Raw genomic sequence first — 20,888 nt, forward strand, 5'->3', positions numbered from 1 at the left:
TCCGTTCATCCCCTTGCTTGCGCCGCTCGTCTGTTCCTCTTTGCAAAACTTGTCCTGCGCCCAAATCTCTCCGAGCTTCCGCATTCACGAACATTGCTTTGCCCATTGCCGTTGATGCCACCGCGCACGCGACTCACTCGCCACAGCACTCCCGAATCCAAGATGGCCACCGAAGATCTTGAGTGGGAAAGATCCAAAATCTCCAACCAGGACATCAACACGCTGAAAAGGCTTGGCCTCATGAAGAAGGAGGACGCCATCCGTTTCCCCAGCGAAGAAAGCTACCCCAACCCTCCAATGGAGTATCGGGTTAGTTTTGTTGATCATCTCATCCGTGGCCTCTCTACCCCAATTCATGATTTTCTCCGCGGTCTTCTCTTTGTTTATGGGATTCAGCTGCACCAACTGACTCCCAATTCCATCCTCCACATTTCTATTTTTATCACCCTTTGCGAATGCTTCCTCGGAGTCCCTCCTAATTGGGCTCTGTGGAAGCGTATTTTCTGCCTCCGCCGCAATGGCTCTCACAACGTCACCTATAACATAGGTGGCGTTGTTATCTGTGTCCGCACTGATGTCGATTACTTCGACGTCAAGTTTCCTGACTCTGTCCAAGGATGGCGCAAGAGATGGCTCTACATTCACGAAGAAAGCGCTAATTCTGTGGAGCACAACATAGTTCCTTTTGACGGAAGTGCCAGGATTCAGCGTCGCCGTTCCTGGGATGCCGAAGCTTCGAAGCGAGAGAAAAGGCGACAGAGGCGCTCATGGCTCGTATCCATCATCTTCAAAACACTCGAGGCAAAGAGCTATCCGGTGTTCAAATTATCGCCTACTTCCTTAGGATTAGAGTGCAGCCTCTTCGGTGCTCGCAAAAATCCCCTTTGGACGTATTCCGGTGAAAATGACGCCAACGCAGTTTCCAGTGATCTTTCTGTAAAGGACCTGGAAAAATTGGTTCGAAGAATTTCTCGATTAGGCAAGAAGGATCCTATTCCCTCCTCCTGTCGAGTGGAACCATACAGTGCTTCCAATCCTCTTCCCGAGGTATTTTGTCTTCTCGAATTTCTATCTTGTTCTGAACTGTTCCTTGTATCTTATTGCAGTGGTATCTCACTTATTCTCTTTTGTCACTATTTCCTTGTAGAATCATCCTACTATGGCTTCCCTTCCTCCTCTTCCTGAGGATGGAGAGGTCGAAGAAAGAGCCGTTGTCGATGATGACAACCAGGAGACCCCCTCTTTTGTTAATGAACCCGCGATTCTCGAAAATCTGCGGGATCTACTGAGAAGGATGCTGCCTCTGAAGGTACAACATCAGCACAATCTCCTCCTCCTGTTGTTTCTCCGAAGAGCAAAAGGAAAAGGAGCAATGCCGAAGATTCCGGGACCTCGAAACCCGAAGAAACTGCTCCTTTACCTCGAAAAGCAGCTTATGATCCATACATCGAGAGTATCATCAGCTCGTAGGTTCCTTGCTCTTTTCCTTTTCTATTTGAAGAATTTTATTTTGCCTTGCTTTTTATGCTGCCACTATTTTGTCACGTTGATGATGAAGAAACACCAACTTTAGATGTGGCTGCTCGAACGAGCACGTCACATACTTTAGTTATTTCAGAAAAACCAGTTGAAGGGGAGGAATCGTCGCCTCCTCAACAAAATGTTGATACATCTACTCCTCCTTCGAGCCCCCGTGCCCCTTCACCAAAAAGGGCACGGGTTGAAAGGATTGTTGATCCTGCCCCTCAGTTGGGCAGTTCGTCGACTCTGCTCTTAGATGATGTAAGTTTGTCGGCATCTATATTTTCCTTATTTTGTTTTTTCACACCTTTTCTCTTTTTCATGCCGACGTTTCTTTTGATGTACTTACCTTTGAACAGCCAATGATCAAAGAGCTTCTTCGGATCGGGTCCCAATTTGTTGGGTACCGTGAATATGCCGCCAGAGCCGAAGGTAACGACTTTTATACTTGCTATTTTTCTTTGACTTTCTATTCCTGTTGCTTGTCGCTATTTTTTGATCTTTCTTTTCTTTCTTTTCCATATCTCGACAGAAAAACTTTCAGAGGCCAACGAACGTGTCGACGCACTTGCTCAAAAACTCGAGCAAAGTGAGGCGGCTCGCAAGAAAGCTGAACTTGCTGCTAGCAAAGCCAAGGCCGAGGTTGATGAAGCCAAGGTGAAAGCTGCTAGTGTCGAGGAGCTGCAGAGAAGGCTCAAAGATGCCGAATCTGCCTTAGATGAGCAGAAACTGCACAAGCCGTGCGTGAACAAGAGATCATCAAGCGTCCGAAGTCGCAAAGTCGACGTACGCTGAGTAATATCATCAACCCCTTCTATTGTACTTCCTGTTTCTTGGTTTTTGACTAATGGTTTGTCTCGTGTGGCAGCCCAAACAAACCAAGATTTTGATCTGGAGAATCCCGTCAATGACCCTCTCCTTGATGCACTTTCTTTTCTGGAGTTCCATGGGCGCGAAATTCGTGAAGGCGTGGCCAATGCCAGTGCAAGTTTGTCGGCGTTGTTCCCCTACTTCTTCCCGAAGAAAGAGGAACCTTCGACTTTCCTTGCCCTTGCCAAGCTTTTCAATTCGTCGGAAGACCCGGGATTGAAGATGCGTCGAGAGAATATGAAGGTTGTCGTCGAGAGTACCGTTGCCCCGGTTGCTGACAGCCAACAGACGCTTGATTGGATGAAGGTTGGCGACACCAGCCAGATAGAGCATTCGAGATGGAGGTCGCTGATCAAGGCAGCCAAGCCCAACACGAAGAAGATCTTGGCGTATCTGGGGATCAAGCCAGCTTCGACTCCTAGCTCCTCGAGGCCGGAGGTCTAGTTGCATGCCTCCTTGTTTCTTTTTCTGTTTCTTTTGCTTTTGTTGCCAAAGTAGTTGTTTTGGCGACCCTCATTTCTTTAGCTCTCATCGTAGTGCCCTTGTAATTATTCCAAGAAATTAATGAAAAACTCTATCTGTCATTTGATGTTGTCTTGTCTAAATTTCAGTTGATATTTGATAACTATACTCCAACTTCCGCTCCTTCCAATGTATCGCCTTCTTCTCGTGCGAGGAGAGCTTTTGCTGATACTGCACCTGTCGACGATACCTTGTCGCAAGAACTGGATGAACTTCGGCAGCAACTTCAGTATGCGAAGAAGCAAACACTTGTGATGATGGAGCAATCTCGTAAGTCATCTGAAGCCGAAAAAATTGCTCTTCAACAAGCTCACGAAGCCGTGGCTGCTAAGGAAATTGCTGCTTCCGAGGCTGAAAAGGCAACTACTCGAGAAAATTTCATGCTCGAATTAATGAATGAAGCCGGTGCGTATATGTCGGGTATGCCTGTTTCGTCCGCTGATATTCTTTATCTTCATGCTATTGTTTCTTAGAGGTTTCCACTTCTTTGTTTTGGTAGGTGCCTTTGTTGATGCTGCTGCCGAGGAAGAGAGGGTAAATGCTAGGACAACCCTCCTTGTTAATCTTTCCCTGGACCATGGTTCGTTGTTTTGGGCTACCCCAGAGAGGACCCGCCAAATTGTCAGATTTCAAGATCGCGCCTCTCAAACTCGCGATTTCCTTGACTTCGTACCAAGACCTTGTCCATGGTTTACAACTCCATGTTTCCTCGGAACGTCCAACCAAAAACTCTTCCCGAATTGATGGAAAGGTTCAAGGATTCTCGCAGTATCCATTATTTTGTCAAAGCTCAACTAGTAGCTGGCGCCAGATTTGCTCTTATCATGCTCCAAATCTGCCACTCGAAGCTTGACCTTACCCAGGTTGTCGAGAAGGTTCACCAAAAAGTAAAACGTCGGAGAGTTGGTGTTGACAGGATTAACACGAAGGTTACGCCTATAGCCGAAGAAATGATTGAAGACCTACTTCGGATGGATGCCGACTTTTTGCCGATGGCCATTATGCCGATTTTCTTGGTGCTCGCTCCTGAGGAAAACAGGGTTACTCTTGATGACATATTGAATCAAGACTAGTTAGTTTCTTCTTGTAGATATTTTTTCTTTGTAATCCATGACTATATTGTAAAGCAATCATTATATTTCTCTGTTTGTTTAGCCCCCGAGTGTTTCGGTGACTCTTTACTATATTTGTATACTTGCGAGGTTTTGAACCAAGGCATTTATATATTTAAGGCGAATATGAGCCCCCAAGCTTTTTATTGAGTACTATTTTGTATTTTTGTTGACTCACGAGGTATTTGAATACCAAGGCAAGTTTTTCCTTTTGTCGATGAACTATATTGAAATTCGTCGGAGCGAAGACTTTGGTCATGTCGATAAAGAAGAAAAGTTATATTGTCACTATCTTTATTATATTGCAGCACCGCGAGCCCGCCTCATTAAAAACCTTCTCCGGCCCCACTCGGTGCCCCGAAAAAGGAAAAGAGTGCGTCTGAAAACTCGCGGGCGTTTCAAGTACATTGAAGCTTTACAAAGACTATATTTTGACTCTAGGCGTAAAAACGCCTAAGTTGCGCCACGTTCCAGGGGTTTGGCTCCTCCACCCCCGTTCTTCTTGTCCTTTATTCTCGTATGCTCCTCCTCCAATTACTTCCGTGACAATGTAAGGGCCAAGCCATGGTGACTCGAGTTTTTCATGACTTCTTTGCGTGAGCCGAAGAACTAGGTCTCCCACCTGAAAAGATCTTGGCCGCAAACGTCGACCGTGGTAATTCTTCAAGTCCCGTTGATATTTGGTTACCCGAGATAATACTTCATCTCGAGCTTCATCAAGTGCGTCGACGTCGTCCTCTAGCACTCTTCTCGACGTTTCTTCATCATATTCAGCGACACGTGGAGAGTTGTGCTCTATCTCGATTGGTAGTACCGCCTCCGCTCCATGAACCAGGAAAACGGAGTTTCCTGCGTTGCCGTGTTTGGTGTTGTTCGGATGCTCCACAACACGCTTGGTAGTTCTTCCGGCCGGGTATGTCGAGCTTTTTCCGAGTGGTCCTAACAAGCGCTTCTTGATACCATTGCAGATGATGCCATTGGCTTTCTCGACTTGCCCATTGGTTTGAGGATGTGCAACTGACGCAAAGTTCAGCTTAATACCCACCTCTTCGCAATAATCTTTGAATTCATGGGATGTGAAGTTACTGCCGTTGTCTGTGACGATGCTGTGGGGCACTCCAAATCCGAAGACGAGGCCTTTACGAATTTTACTCGCGGATGCTCCATCCGGTGAATTTATCGGCTTCGCTTCTATCCACTTTGTAAACTTATCGACAGCCTACTAGCATGTACTCCTTTCCTCCCGGCCAGGATTTGTGTAACTTACCCACCATATCAAGTCCCCATTGAGCAAAGGGCCATGACAATGGTATTGGTGCTAGCTCGCTGCTGGGAGAGTGGGGTTTTGCGGCAAACCTTTGACACGCGTCGCAAGTTCTTACTATGTCCTTGGCGTCCTCGATTGCCGTCAACCAAGCAGAATCCTGCCCGAAAACCTTGGCTGCAATAGCTCGACTACTTGCGTGGTGGCCACATATTCCTTCGTGTACATCCTTCGAATTATTCTTCCTTCTTCGGGTGTGACGCACCTTTGCAAGACGCCCGAAATACTTCGCTTATACAATTCTCCCTTGACCACCGTGAAAGCTTTGGAGCGTCGAATTACTCGCCTTGCTTCAACTGGATCGTCAGGTATTTCTTTCCGAAGGATATATGATATGTACGGCTGCATCCACGGTATCTGTATCATCATGACCAAGTCCTGATCTTCTTCGTCCTCTTGCTTTTCTTTGGCAGCCCCCGAGGGTTTCTTCTCCTTCTTTTTGACTTTGTTGGCTTAGTGGATCTCTCTCGTTATCTCTTCCCGTAATACACCCGGCGGGACCGGGAAGGCACCGTGACCCGATGTTTGCAAGAACGTTGGCTTCGTCGTTGCTCAACCTCGCTAATATGATTTACTTCGCATCCATCGAATAACTTCTCAAGCTCGTTGTACACCTCCTTGTATGCCATCATGCTATCATTGATCGCATCACATTGGTTCATAACTTGCTGAGCCACCAACCGTGAGTCGCCAAAGATTTTTAATCGAGTTGCTCCGCAGTGCTTTTGCCATCTTCATCCCGTGTATGAGAGCCTCATATTCTCGCTTCATTGTTAGATGCGTTAAGGAACGTCATCCGGAGGATGTACTTCAATTTGTCGCCTTCAGTGTGATATGAGTACTACTCTCGCGCCAGCTCCTTTCTAGTCTCTTGGACCCATCAAAGTTCATGGTCCAAGTTCTCGATAAATCTGAGGTCCCGTATTTTGCAACTCCATCCATTCTCGCGATGAAGTCCGGCAGTATTTGCGATTTTATTGCTTTTCTTTTTTCATACGTGATGTCCCGAGGGGAAAGTTCTATTCCCCAAAGGGAGACACGACCCGTAGCTTCCGGGTTATTCAAGTATATTTGACAAGGGAGCTTCATTGACCACTATGATCGGTGTGCCGAAAAATAGTGGCGCAATTTTCGTGCTCGTCGTGAACACTCCATATGCTAGCTTTTGGTACCGAGGGTACCTTTGTTTTGAAGGTGACAAGACTTCGCTCACGAAGTATACTGGCCGCTGCACTCCATGGATTTTCCCTTCTTCCTCTCTTTCGACAACTAATACTGTGCTAACCACTTGGGGCGTGGCTGCAATATACGGTAGGAGAGGTTCCTTTTCCTTTGGAGCCACCAGGATTGGTGGTGTCGAGATTTTCGCTTCGGATCCTCGAAAGCTCTGTCGGCCTCTTCGTTCCACCGGAATTTATCTCCTTGTTTTATCGGCGCATAAAATGGTAACGCTTTTTCTCCTAACCTCGGCGACGAACCTGCTCAAAGTCGCGACTCGCCCAGCTAGTCTGTCTGTATTTCTTTCAACTTTGTTGGCTTTCTCATTGTTACTATGGCTTGTATTTTGTCGGGGTTTGCTTCAATCCCTCTTGCCGAAACTAGAAACCCCGTAGTTCTCCCGCTCGGGACGCCAAAAGAACACTTCGTCGGGTTCAGCTTGAGGCAGAATTTGTCGAGGTTGTCAAAAGTTTCTTTGAGATCCTCGATCAATGTTGTCCCCTTTTTTGATGTTATGACGACATCATCGATGTATACTTGCACGTTTTTCCCGATCCGTGTTGCTAAACACTTCGCATCATCCTCTGATATGTTGCTCCCGCATTTTTTAGACCAAAGGGCATTGTTTTGTAGCAAAACACGCCGTAAGGTGTAATAAACGCTGTCTTGGCTTCATCATCCTCTTTTAATCTGATCTGGTTATAACCAGAGTATGCATCCAAGAAGGAAAGACGTTCGCAACCTGCCGTGGAGTCGATAATTTGATCGATCCTTGGGAGGGGAAAGTGATCCTTAGGACAATGTTTATTGAGACACGTGAAGTCGACGCACATGCGAAGGACTGTCGTGTTTTTCTTCGGCACCATCACTGGGTTAGCTACCCATGTGGCTTCTGTAGATATTTCTCTGATAAAACCAGCTTCTTCGAGTCGATTTATTTCTGAAAGCATGGCTTTGCGGTTTGGTTCCGAAAAACGCCGCAAAGGTTGTCTGATTGGTTTTGCTGTTGGATCCAAATTTAGGTGGTGCTCGGCAAGTTCCCTGGGTACTCCTGGCATGTCAGCTGGACACCATGCAAAGATTTTCCAGTTCTCACGGAGGAACTTGACGAGCGCGCTTTCCTATGCGATATCCATATCGTTTGCGATAGATGTCGTCTTTTTGGATCCGTCGGGTGAATCTGCACCTCCTTAGAATTTTTCTCTGTGTTGAAAGTTGATTCTTTATTTGGCCTTCCAGCGTCTGGCAGTACGTCGTAATCAGTCATGCTTTTTGACGCCAAGTACTCGGCTTGCATCCCGAAAGTTTCTGCCAACCTGTGAAAATCCTTGTCGCACTTATCGGCTAAGGCAAAGCTTCCCTTGACTGTGATTGGTCCTCTTGGTCCGGCAACCTCCACAACAGGTATGTATAGTGTGGTACTGCCATAAATCTAGCATATGCTGGTCGTCCCAACGGAGCGTGGTATTGTGATGGAAAATCCACGACTTCAAATTCGAGCTTCTCGATTCTATAATTTTCTCGGGTCCCAAATTGAACATCGAGATTGATTTTTCCCAATGGATAACTTGGTTTCTCTGGTGTGATGCCGTGGAACCTTGTGTCTGTTGGTTTCAAGTTTGCTAAGGATATGTTCATCTTCCTCAATGTATCTCGCATACATCAGGTTCAAGCTGCCGCCGCCGTCTATGAACACTCGAGAGACATCAAATCCTCGCGATAACTGCCGGCAGAATAAGTGCCGACCGCCCCGGTCGAGGAACTTGCTGCGGATGATCTCGCTATTGTGAAGCCGATATCTTGTCCCGACCAATTAAGGTACTCAACTCGTTGGTGGAGGCATTTTCTCTGCCATAAACACCTGTCGTGAGATTACTTTTTGAGCTCTATTGGACGGCCTTCCCTTCTGAATCATCAACACTGCTCCGTTGGAGTTAGGATCAACATAGGGTGGTGGTGCAGGTGCTGCCGCTATTCTTAGCTGGTGTCGATTGTCCTCTGTAATCGCGGGAGGTGGCGGTAGATGAACCTCGCTCCTAGGCTCCCGAGGGTTTCTCTCGTGCTGCTCGAGCGTGAGCATTTTCTCGCGTATCCGAACATTGCCCGAAAATTTCGACAGTCTTTCCGCAGGTGCCCCGACTGTCTTTTCCCGTTGCTCGTCGAGGAAGAAGTGCATCCGGCACGGTCCGTTCAAGCATTTCCTCGGGGACACGAAAGGTCTTGGAAACCTCGGCCCACTATTTTGCCTCGTTGCGTGAATCATCCCTATTATCACCTCGCTGTTCACCGCTTCTCCGGTAATCATCTCCGTTGCCTCCCGTATTTGTCCGAAAACCCGCCGAAATTTGTCCCGGGGCGTCGTAGTTCTGGTACGTCCGAGGAAATCTTCGCCTCGGTTGATAGTTTCGACCACGGTCCTCCTCTGGCGACCTGTGTCGTTTGTTGTGGACAGCGTCTTCTCCATCTGCCCATTTATTTGCTATCTCCATCAACGCGGATACTGTCCTTGGATTGGTCCTTCCCAAATCCTCGACAAAGTCTCCACGCCTGACTCCCGCGACAAACGCATCTATTGCTCTCTCGTCGATATGTTTTCTCGCCGAGTTTTTGATGATATTCCACCTCCTGGATGTACTTTCTCATTGGCTCATCCGGCTTTTGTCGACACGCTCTCAACTCCTCTAACGATGCGGGTTTTTTGCACGTGGATCCGAAGTTCTTGACGAACACGTCCTCGAAACTTTCCCAGCTGTCGATGGATCTCGGAGCGAGTTTCTTTATCCATGATCGTGCGGCACCACTCGGGTGCACCTGGATGCTTTGCATGGCTGTTGCCCTAGTCCCTCCCGTCGCCTTCACCGTCTCCAGATAGTCGACTAGCCAATCCTCTGGATCTTGAAGGCCGTCGAATTTCTTGAAATTATCGGGTAACTTGAATCCTGAGGGGACTCGCGTTTTTCGGACTCTCCTTGTGAAGCATGGTAAGCCGCACATATCTTCGTCGTTAAGTTCTGGGGATTGCCGATGATCCCTTCTCGCTTTGCCGCGCTCTCGTCGACTCTTGCTTGTGCTGCTCGTGTCTCTTGCTCCACTTGGCCCTTCGAGTGCCGCCGTCGTTGCCGCTGCGGGTCGCGGACTATTTTGCCTTGCCACTCCTTCGGGAGGCGTTGATATAAACGCTGTCCCCATAGCTCCAACTCCCGCTACCGCCATATTGTACAGTGTTTCCCTTGGGTCACCCGGAGGTGGTTTAGATGCAAGGATAAAAGCATGTGTCGCCATATACCCAGCCTCTGGTGTCTTAGGGATGATGTTTCCTCTTGTATCTATCGACATAAAGGACATGTCGAGGTTTTGAACCAAGTGTTCTCTTTCTCGCCTCGGGTATGTGTTGCAGCCTTGATCTTGCTCTGTTCCGCGCCTCCCGATGGCTATCACCCGTAGTTCTAGATTGTCGACTTAAATCTGCCCTTCTCCTCGCTGGATGCGTAGCTGCCTCCTTTCTCCCGTTCAACTCAGTCGTCTCGTTTTTCCAATTCCCCGGCAGCTCGTGCGAGCCTATATTGATATGCTTGCAATTCTTCCGGTGTGGCTGTGGTAGCCATTGGTTCCAGTGCCGTTCATAGCTCTCGCAGCTCTGTCCCACGCTGCTTGTGAAAGTTGAACTCTATCTCGCGGCTCTGGCCCGACGTATTTGTTGCCCAAGCCTTGTCGCAGATTGGAGGGATCGACGTATGGATTTCCCAAACTGTCGAAAGCCTCAGATGTCTCCTCTTGACCTTCAATGGCGTAAATCTGATGATACCTTGTACTCAGATCTATGTTGGGTTTGGTGACATCATCGTTGAGATTGATGAAGACCTTGCCCACTGTGAGAGATTTGTCGATGAAGTCATGACTGTCGACATCGCTTGAGCCATCGCTTATATACGAGTCCGCAGATGACTCAAACGATATGTCGTTGAAGATCTTGGCGAGTTTCTCTCTTGCTCTGATACTGACGTAGCGTGTCGCCGAAGTTTCTTCTTCTCCTGACTCGTTTGACGATGCATAGCTTGAAAAATCGGAATCGGCCACCGACGATCCCGACGAAATCGGAATCTCGACACGATACGATCCTTCCTTCTCGACGCGAAAGTGGAACCTTCCGAACGTCATCTCCATGGGCTCCGCCGCATACGCATATGCATCCAAACGGGAGGGTGGGTGAGGAACAAAATCGACAAGACCAGTAGCGATCTGTTTACCTCGATCCATTGTGTTGCTTGCGGTTGACGATGTCGAAGATCTTGAGCGTGCCATCGAGATCAGCTCCTTGCGCCTCTAATTCCCACAGACGGCGCCAATTGACAAGGGATTGACTTGTCAATGCCTATGGATTATAGGCTAGGGTTTAGTTAGAAGTAGAGGGCAAGTAGATCTCGAAGGTTTCAGCTGAAAAGTACTCGACGACTATGAAAACTAGGGTTTGCAGACAATGATTCGATTGATTCTTCGTCCCTTGACTCCCCCTTTATATAGGAGGTGGAGTCGAAGGATTCGTGTTGTACAAGTTTACAGAGTTCGGGACGGTTTCTAACTCATCCCGCCAGATTACAACACTTCCTATTACAACTCTATTTCTTCCTTAAACGCATCTTGGGCTCCCGAATCTTCTTATTCTTCGGGTAGTGGGCCTTCAATAAACCCCGGGTACTATATTCGGCAGGCCCATTTGGGATGCCTATGTCAGGCGGTACATTAGTATAGGTTCACCCACACAACACTTATCACAACAATGAAGATTATTTAGCCGTATGTAGCGAAAGCACTAGACTAAAATCCCGTGTGTCCTCGAGAACGTTTGGTCATTATAAGTAAACAAACCGGCTTGTCCTTTGTGCTAAAAAGGATTGGGCCACTCGCTGCAATTATTACTCTCGCACTTTACATACTCGTACTTTATTCAACTGTTACATCAAACCCCCGAATACTTGTCTGTGAGCATTTACAGTGAATCCTTCATCGAAACTGCTTGTCAACACCTTCTGCTCCTCGTTGGGATCGACATTCTTACTTATCGAAGATACTACGATACACCCCCTATACTTGTGGGTCATCAGGCGTGGCCAGAAAGATGGAAGACCATGAAAGGTGCATCATCACGGAAATCGCTATAGACGGCGAACCGATTTCTCCCAAGGATCACGCAAAAAAGTTTGTAAGTCAATGCGGAGTTATTGTTAGGGACACCATCCCGATCACCACTCAAGAATGGAAGAAACCTGCAAAGGAGGACGAAGGAGTTACTTACGTCGATACGAGATCCAAAAATCTGATGTTTAGGAAACTCATGGTAAATTTCACATTTCCGGAGCCAGCTGACTTCGATAGTGATAATAAAAGGCCGGACCACCGAGGATCCCGAGCTGAATAGCATACAACGAAGAGTCAAGAAGTGGGCTCTTAAGAAGATGGCAACGCAGTTCAACGACTACAAGAAGAAATTGGACAACTCCTTTGTCAAGAAAAAGAAGACTCAGCATTTCAAGGGCCCCTATGAGAAGATAAAAGACCACTGGGAGGCATTTGTGAAGTACAAGACATCGGAGAGGGCAAAGACAAGGTCGGACACCAACAAGAAAAATGCTACTAATAAGATGTACTTCCATACCATGGGGCGAGGAGGCTACAAGGTCAGGCGGACCTAAGTGGGAGAAATGGGAGAATGACCTAATTAAGAACGAGGATCCGGCCGCAGGTACGGAAATGGAACCAGCGGTCAAGGGATTGGTTTTACGCGCATGGGGGCACGTTGAACGCACAAGGGTTCTGCATATATACACAAAGACATCGGGAAAACCCACTTCCCATCGAAGCCTTTAAAAATGCTGCAAAGGAAGTTGAAGAGGGGAAGTTCCGTCCCGAAAGAGAGAAGGACCAGCTCACACGCGCCCTTGGGAATCCTGAACACCCAGGACGAACACGAACCATACCAGGTGGCAAGCCGTGGTGTATTGGGTTTCTGCGAAACGAAGAAATATCCCGATAGAAGCCGTCGCGAGGCAAAAGGATGTGGTTCAAGAACGCGTTGCTAAGCTAGAGGAGCAAGTGAGGATGATAATGTCGGGCTCGATCACGAGTCACCCAACCTCAACCTAATCCGCGGATAGAAGAAGTTGCATTCGATGCTACCGGCCGGGGATCTCAGCGGAAGAGCAGCGTGGCTTCCACGGAGCTGCCCGGTGATGATGCGGATGTGGATCCGCAGATGGCTCCTCCCTCCCCGTGGATCCGCAGATGCCTTCTGATCTCTACCCCGTGGACTTTATCACGAGTCGACACCTTGTGAGCTACATTTCCAAACGATGGGCTACTTAACGCTCAAGGCGGCGATCGGCTATGTCTTACCGCCGGTACCGATCAAAGATATCACTTCAAGCCGGTTCCACCTGGATACGCTCGTTGCCGGGGTGGATCAAGTTATGGATGGGTATGGGCCGCCGAGGCTTGACCACCCTGCCGGTGAAGGGGATTTGCTAGAGCTGGGAGAGGCCAAGAACACTACAGTTCTATGGCGAAAGGAATTCATTGTGATTCCGGGTTGGAAGGCGCCAACAAGGTCTCCACCGAGCCAGCATTCTCCACCGATGCAGCCGTCTCCAGTGCGTGAGCCTTCCCCGCCGGCACGTGAGCCTTCCCCGCCGGCGCGTGAGCCATCTCCGCCGCCGCGTGAGCCTTCCCCGCCGGCGCGTGAGCCATCTCCGCCGCCGCGTGAGCCTTCTCCGCCGCCCAAGTATAAGAGGAAAATTAGGCGGGCCGCTACGACACAGCTGAGTCGTAACAAATCACCGAGACGCAAACAAGAGCCCCTCCCAAGAGTGCCTAAGGTTCCTCCCAAGAGACCTTATGACTATACAGTTGAGGAAAATGCCAAGATCGTAGCCGAACAAAGCACAAGCAACAAATGTTGAAACTTAAAAAGCCCCAGCTTGAGCCGGAGCCAGCTATATCTCTCGGAAAAGAAGTTGAAACTGCTGAAGAACCTTCATCAACCTGAGCCAAGTCTTTCATCGAACTATGACCGGTCTATTCGCAAGTCAAATGTGTTAGCAAAAGAGCGGTGGGAAAAAGTAAGGTAGATGGGAAACCAGTTCCCCGGCTTGGAGCCCGAAAAACTCGTGCCCCCGCTCCAAGTGTATCCCGATGTCCTAGCGTGCCTTGATCCAATGATGGTAAAACTATACAAAGATGAGGCGGATGCGGCCGGTATGAGTATTCCCGAGTACTTAAGCCGCATCGAATTCATGGCCACGGACGATGTCCAATTAGCATACCATTACACATACGGGGAACCTCTTGTCGAGCTGCGGAGTTGCCTAATCTATCAACACAGCTGCGAAGACTACATAATTGGTACTTGGATGCATGTAAGGACGGCCGGAACTGGATCATGGTGGCAATAAGAGATGAGCACTACGGGCGAACCGACGTGATGAACATCGAATTTTGTGAATTATTTCAGTTATTCAACCAAGACGCCCTCGACAAATCTCTCGCTGAGTGCATACTGTACTGTAAGTATTATTTATGTAATTAAGTCTCTACCGCGACTCGTCCATTATTGCTAGCATATAACCATACTCTCACCTGTATTATGCGGAATGAAGATTCGCGAATGCCGCAAGGGGCAAATCTATGATCTTGGGTTCGTTGACCCATATACCGTGAATGGGTATATCGTCGACAACTCTCCCAAGGACACGGAGAATAACTTGGTACATGTCTTAAGGAAAAACTCATACAAAAGGGCAATACTATTTCCTTACAACTTCGCGTGAGTGTTACTCTCTTCACACATTAAATCTTTTTCGCTTACTCCATGTGTTAAGTGTAATTGATGAGTTATGCATATATATATATGTGTGTGTCCGCAGGTTTCACTATATCCTGCTAGTCATTGAACCCGACACCGGGATAGTAGAAGTCATGGACTCGAAGAGTAAACCCCTTGAGGCGTGGGGGGACATGGCTGATATCCTCCACAAGGCTTGGAAACGGTTCACCAACAAAGCTCCGGGTTTAAAGAATAAAGATCTTCGAATAAAACATGTACCGGTAAGTACTAATAGCTAGGCCGCGCATCTCTTTGATTCTAGTTTCAATACAATTATTATCATCCTTGATTATATATATATTATTTTGATTGAACTTTGTTCTCGTAAAGTGCTTGAGGCAAGAGGACGGGAATAATTTATGCGGGTTCTACGTTTGCGAGTTCATCCGCCGAATACCCATCATGTGAGGGACATTTTGGAACAACTTGATGTAAGTAATTAAACAACATTCATGGCTTTATTTTATCGATCACCTTGTGTTTCATTCACATACACACATATATATATATCGACCATCGTACCTTCTTCAAATTATTAGATCGAACGGTTGCGGGACGGTCTTCTAGCAACGAGCGTGTACGAGCAATTCAAGAAGAACTGGCGGGGTTCTTACTTGAGCAAGTCATAGCTCCGGATGGAGAACACTATGTGGACAACCGCCAATATCAATGTTGATGTAGACATATATATATATGCATGAACGTGTGTCACTTTGATCGATATATGTAATACAATGGTTTCCTATATATATATATGTGAATTGTCCGCATTAATATTATACCGTATTTCGAATGGGGCAGAGTCTGCCGCGGCAGCGTTTTAGTGCAATTCCCTGCCGCGGCGGAGTCCGCCGCGGCGGGGAAGGGCACTAAAATGCTGCCGCGGCCCAACCCTTTTGCACCGGTTCGTATTACGAACCGGTGCAAAAGCTCCCCGCCGAGCGCCCCACAGCCGGCCACGTGGAGACCCCTTTAGCACCGGTTCGTAAGAGAACCGGTGCAAAAGGGGGGGGGCCTTTTGCACCGGATGGTTTGCACCGGTTGGCCATCCGGTGCATATGGGCCTTTTGAACCGGTGCAAAAGAGCAGTTTTCCACTAGTGTCATGAGAACCCAAACATTGCAACTAAGGAAGATGATGTGAATGGAGAACATAGATCTTGCAAATGGACATACAAAATCTGCTCACCTCCTGAAGTTGATGTCTGCGTCGATCCACGGGAATTTGAAGGCAGGCTAGTCGTGGGGACTGGAAGAAGTCAATAAAATTGGTTAGAGAATAAAATTCTCTTCTTCAGTATTCTTCTAAAAAGAAAATGGTGTGACGAAAAACCTATGTGTACGGTTTCATATCAGGCATTGTCGATTCACCACCTTGCAGCTGCCTGCGCCATGTAAGGTCCACCTGCACAGAAGAAAATGGAAGAAATGCATCACTTATTAGGCTTATCGAGTAAATTCAAGGCTTTATCAGAAGTTAAACTCTTACGTGTAACATTACCTAGTAACTTTAGGGCCTGATCAAGAGTGAGAACTCGCAAGTTTTTGACCTACATGTGGATAAGTAGTTTTTGATCTACATGTGCCTGATCAGACTGACTATCCACCTATGCAAATTTTCATCATCAACAGAATATGTGTTCCTCTGCGAAAATAATCTGTACGGTCATAATCAAAGTTATCATGGACCGTTGTCAATAGATAATAATATTTTGTACAAAATGTATGCTTTGCTGAGGCCAAACTATGTTAATCAAGACGAAACAAGATCAGACTCGACCTGAAATGAACTGTCTAGCAAACTATCTACAAAGTGCAGACATTGACCCGCAAAAAGAGTAGATAGAATCAAAAGTCAGAATTCCGCAACAAACCTACAACGATGTGCATATGTAGGGAAATAATCAAACCCTATAACTTGCAAGTTTCCTTAAAATCAGCCACGCAACACAAACCAGTTTAGCCAGAAAAACGCAGGTATCTATTTCCGAACATAATCAAGATAGGAACTAATTGCCACCACCTCAGCGATTTCCTGATTTAGATATAGGGGCAGAGGCATACCGGCAGAATATGGGAGAGTGGTTGTTCTCCTCCCCCTTCAGAAATTATCGCAGTAAAAGTTCAGTTCCAAACTACTAAGCAGTCATCTAGAGTCTGGAGTTCCGCTTCAGCAATGGCGATTTGATGGAGGTGAGAGGCAAGGCATAAGGATGGGGGCAAGGCAGAACGACGGCGGATGTCAGAGGCGTCTTGGTGGAGCCTCCAGCGATGCACTCGTCGGCGGCGGCCTCACGGAGCCGCGCACGACCCGCCTCCTTTCCGTTGCTCTCTCATCTCCTGTGGTGATTGATGCAGAGAGAGAAGGAAATGAGTGCTTAGGATGGAGCACGTGAAGGGATAAGGCAGAAGAGAGTAGGCTAAGCGGTGGGAGGCACGTGTGATGTTCTGAGTCATCCACATAGCCCACCAAACGTTTCCACTTATGTATCAGCTATGGCCACACCACTAAATACCCAAACGGTTTACTAAGCAAAGTGAACAGATAGGCCTCAAAATTCTAGGAAAAATTGAAGTCGTTGCACTTTAATATAGTAGTTATTGGGAGCCCTTTCGCATAGATATAACTTCAATCTACACAACCTTGCGAGTTTCTTCACGCTTATCGACTTCCGAGTTATGACGTCGAAGAAGTTACAGAGCCCAGTCAGCGTTGCACGGACATGGTCATCCATTATACCTCGGATTGCAACCGGAATAATCTGCGTCATCATCACGTGACACTCACGAGACTTCATGCCGCTGAAGTTCCGTTTCTTGGGATCCATGTATCTGCTTATTAGCCTAAGTAACCGAAGGGCACTCTAACTCCTAGAAGGCAATTGAAAAATTGATCGACCTCAGCCGGACTAAAAGTGAAGCAGGAGGGGGCAGTAATAGTCTTGCTGCTTAATCCTTTTGCGCTTCTGATTGCCGTCTGTCTCCTCCTCCGACTCTCAGTCTTGGGTTGGCGGGATCTGAAGCTCTTCCCTGATACCAAAATTTTCAGGTCGTGTCTTGCTTTCGGCCCATCTTTGATCCGGTCCGGCATGTTGAGAAGAGTGTCAAGCAAGCTCTCGCACATGTTATTTGTGATATGCATGACATCAAGACAATGAGGAGTATCGAAAATTTTCCGGTATGGCTAGTCCCAAAACACAGACCTCCTTTTCCATACACCCATGAGCGGCGCCGTTGCCTTTTTCTTCTTCTCTCCAGACTTTTGACGAATCTTTCCCAGCGCGGGGCACTCCTTCCAACCTTTCAGTAATGTATCGATCTCTTCGCCGCTCCTCTTACGTGAAGGTCCTCGGGCTCATCTGTACCATCGAACAGATCTCCACGCTTTCTCCACGGGTCAGTCTTGTGTAGCCACCTTTGATGCCCCATGTAAATAGTTTTTGAAGAGCCGGGATCCTTACCAGGCTGCAAAAACACTGTCTCTTCCATGCACCTGACACATGTCTTGTGTCCATGGCACACCTGGCATGTAATATAACCGTATCCGAGGTAGTCCTGCACCGTCGTGATAAACGCGGCTCTCAAAGGGAAATATTCTTCCGCGACGGCGTCCCACGTATCTACCCCTTCCTCCGTCCACAAAGTTTCAAGCTCCCCCTTTAATAGTTCGAGATACATGTTGATATCGTTTCTTGGCTGTGTCAGCCCTTGAATTAGCATACTCATCTATATGTACTTCCTCTTCATGCACAGCCAGGGGGAGAGGTTGTAGATCCATACAAACATGGGCCATGTGCTATGTGTGTTGCTCTGGTTTCCGAACGGATTGAATCCGTCCGTGCTCGCACCCAACCTGATGTTTCTGGGATCTCCCCCGAAACTTCCGAATTCAATGTCTAATTCTTTCCACTGGCTTGCATCCGAAGGGTGTGTCATGTTTAATCCTCTCCACATCATTCAGCATTGCCTCCTTTCTTTCAGCGTGCCAGCGCATGAGCTTTGCTTCCTTGCGGTCCGCGAAGAACCGTTGCAGCTGGGGGGCGAACGGGAAGTACCACACAACTTTCCGAGGAGCTTTCTTCTTCCCTTTCTTGTACCGTTCAGCGTCACACAACAGACACTTGGTCTTTTCCATGTGCTCCTTGCGATAAATGATACAATAGTTGATTCAGGCGTGATATTTTTTCTGGGGTAAGTCGAGAGGGCACATGATTCTCTTGGCCTCGGCTAGACTAGCAGGACACGTTTTCCCGGCAGGAAGGTGGTCTTTCAAGTATTCCAGAATGTTGTTGACGCTTGTGTCTGTCCATCCGTGTTTCACCTTCATCTGCAGCACATCGAGCGCTACTCTCAAGTGGGACTCCTCCAACCCACGACCTGAGTCGTACAACGGAGTATTCGAGTCTGTCTCCAGTTGCTCAAGCTTTGATTTCCGCTCGCGCCTTTCGTCTTTTCGAGAAGCGGATCTTGAAGATGAGGGTCCCGCACGACTGAAGCTAGCGGCACCTCTTCGTCATCGTCAAGGTTATTGTCCGCGTCTTCAACATTTTGTTCATCATGATACTGATTTGCATTGCCCTGTGCGACAAACTCTTCATCGTCATCAATATCATTATGCCATCCTTCTTCCCGGCCATTACCATCTGCTGTCGTCGCTGCATTGACCTCCACGCCATCATCACTCATCTATTGAGTGTGTCCATGCATGAAACCATTAGTGAGCAGGTGTCCCTGCACTTTGCCTGGGTAGGGGTCAAACAATTTCCCTAGTTTGCATTTTCTATACGGAGACAATACCTCCGTGAGGTTATTTTCATACATGTCAGCGATCGCGTGTTTTAGATATCTCATCACGACTCTTTCCCTCATCTTGATGACCATTATCGCCTGCACGGCAAGATATATAATTGATTAGAACCATGCATCCGTTGGTAGTTTTCACGGAAAATTTCGGCATGACCTTCCTACACAGTAGGACATAGGAGCGCCAGAAATGTGCTGAAACAGAAACTTAACTAATCAACATTTCAGCGCAACGTTGGCAACTCATTTTCAACGCCGACACACAAGCACAAACACAACATATATATGCCACACACGATCTTTGCTTCAAATTTCCAATATACAACGATTTCATTCCTCAATTTGTTCATTAATCACTTATTTGGTTGATATATAGTAGACGAGATCGAGACGTCACGCCACGACCACGACGTATGGATTCCGACTTTCTAGATCTAGATCTAGATTGAGCGGCCAATGCGGGATAGATCTAGATCTACATATAGGGATGTGGGAGATGCATGTACGAAGGAAAGATTTACTCAAAAAATATTATTTTCTTTGGTCAAATTGGTCAAATTTGGGGTATAAATGGGCAAAAACTGGCATGGTTGGGAGAAAGGTCGGGTAGTGTGGGAGGAGTGTAGTGGGGTGAGTGTGGCTGGTTGGCAGATATAACTTCCCAGGTTACTATCGGCGCACCAGGGTGTGGGTGCGCCGGCAGTATATAGCCCACCCGGCTGTATCTGGTGCGGGCCAGGCCCAGGAATTACTGCCGGCGCACCAGGCCAGGGGCGTGCCGGCAATTGGGAGTTAGCGTCGGCGCACCCCTGGCCTGGTGCGCCGGCAGTAATTTCTGGGCCTGGCCCGGATCGGCCGAGCCTAGGCCAGCATTTATCCCCGGCGCGTTTGCGTGGTAGGTGCGCCGGCAGTAGTCCTACATCGCCGGCGCGGTGACACTTGGGTGCGCCGGCACTAGTTTCCACCGGCGCAAGATTTTGTTGGTTCGTCGGCAATACAAATTCCACCTATAGGCCTTTTCCTAATAGTCATTGGGCCTTGGCGAGAGCGGTATGCGTCTCCGTTCACTTGTCGCACATCTCATTCCGGGCGAAAACATGGATGAACTTGAATTCAACGTCATCGTTGTCCTTGCGGTAGGCGGCGATCATGGCGTGCATCTGAATGGCCGACGAATGTAGTATAAGATAAACGTCCCCAAATGTGACCGACAACGCACAATGAAGCTTACTTGGTCATCGAAGTTGGTCCCTGTTACATGCACACGGTGAACCTCCTCCGCGACGTGGTGCCATTTGTTGCAGGCGTGCTGGATCATGTGCCAATGGTGCAATATGGCCGAGTCGTTGCGATCATGGCGCAAGTTCTTGAAGTATGGATCCAAAAGGTGCGCTCGTCGAACGCAGCCTTCACCCTCTTCCAATAGCACTCCGAATTCCGGTTACGCCAGTGAAAGGGTCGATGCTCAGGTTTTCCATGCTTCGGCTAGGCACTCGTCCTCCCCGAGCTCCACTTCGATCCATGGCCACCGGCTTTCTTCTTCGGCACCACAACCCTCATTGAGGTCGACCACGATCACAGGCACTTCCTCCACCTCTTCATAGGTGGTCACCTCGGCATAGGTGTTCGCGTCGTTCTTCCAT

At 47.9% G+C, this 20,888-nt stretch overlaps 1 long non-coding RNA gene across 5 annotated transcripts in view; it reads right to left on the reverse strand.

Moving 5' to 3' along the window:
* Positions 1–16,766, reverse strand: part of LOC124694558 — a 38,372-nt gene extending 21,606 nt beyond the window's left edge. For 3 of the 5 annotated variants that reach the window (XR_007000480.1, XR_007000479.1, XR_007000481.1), the window contains exons 1-3: positions 15,944–16,766; positions 15,776–15,847; positions 15,632–15,691 (exon numbers count right to left, since the gene is read on the reverse strand). This is a non-coding gene — a long non-coding RNA (uncharacterized LOC124694558). The remainder of the gene's footprint in view (positions 1–15,631; positions 15,692–15,775; positions 15,848–15,943) is intronic. The other 2 variants (XR_007000482.1, XR_007000478.1) reach the window with 2 other exon arrangements.
* Positions 16,767–20,888: the final 4,122 nt, after the last annotated feature.

Source organism: Lolium rigidum, chromosome 1 (genome assembly GCF_022539505.1).
Source record: "Lolium rigidum isolate FL_2022 chromosome 1, APGP_CSIRO_Lrig_0.1, whole genome shotgun sequence".
NCBI classification, from domain to species: Eukaryota; Viridiplantae; Streptophyta; class Magnoliopsida; order Poales; family Poaceae; genus Lolium; species Lolium rigidum.